The sequence below is a fragment of the Symphalangus syndactylus genome, chromosome 13 (assembly GCF_028878055.3).
Source record: "Symphalangus syndactylus isolate Jambi chromosome 13, NHGRI_mSymSyn1-v2.1_pri, whole genome shotgun sequence".
Classification (NCBI taxonomy): Eukaryota; Metazoa; Chordata; class Mammalia; order Primates; family Hylobatidae; genus Symphalangus; species Symphalangus syndactylus.
Window position 1 is genome coordinate 34,429,752 of NC_072435.2, and position 962 is coordinate 34,430,713.

The window sequence follows — 962 nt, forward strand, 5'->3', positions numbered from 1 at the left end:
ACCAAGTGAACATATAGTGCAGTATTTTTTTAAAAATTGATCTGTCTTAGAGATGGGGGTGGGTGAGTTTACTATGTTGCCCAGACTGGCCTCGAACTCCTGGGCTCAAGTGATCCTCTTGCCTCAGTCTCCAGAGCAGCTGGGACTACAGGCCCGGGCCACCACACTTGGCTAACTTTCATTTTATTTTATTTTATTTTATTTTATTTATTTATTTATTTTTTTGAGATAGTCTCGCTCTGTTGCCCAGGCTGGAGTGCAGTGGCGCGATCTTGGCTCACTGCAAGCTCTGCCTCCCGGGTTCACGCCATTCTCCTGCCTCAGCCTCCCGAGTAGCCGGGACTACAGGCGCCCGCCACTACGCCCGGCTAATTGTTTTGTATTTTTGGTAGAGACGGGGTTTCACCGTATTAGCCAGGATGGTCTCGAGTGACCTCGTGATCCACCCGCCTCGACCTCCCAAAGTGCTAGGATTACAGGCGTGAGCCACCGCGCCCATCCTAACTTTTAAATTTTTTGTAGAGACGGGATCTCACCATGTTGCCCAGGCTGGTCCCCAACATCTGGCCTCAAGCGATCCTTCCGTCTCGGCCTCCCAAAGTGCTGAGATTACAGGCGTGAGCCACTGCACCCGGCCAGTCTCAAAGAAAAAAAAAAAAAAAAAAAAAAAGTTGAATTCTGCAGAGGTTTTATTTATTAGAGGACGCTGGCCGTCTGCAGGTGGCGCAGCAGCACCCCTCGTGCCTGGGGCTGGGCTGGGGCGGGGCCAGTGCTGGGGCGGTGCCAGAGCTGGGGGCGGAGCCAAGGCGCGGCAGGGGCGGAGCCAGCGGCTGCGGCGCAGCGGGGCCTGTGCGGCCCAAGGCGTCCCCGTGGCCTCCGGCCCCGCCTCTTAGGGCGGGACGTGCACGGCGATTGGCGAGTGCAGGCGAGAGGCGGTCGCTATTGGCCCGCGGCGCTGTCGG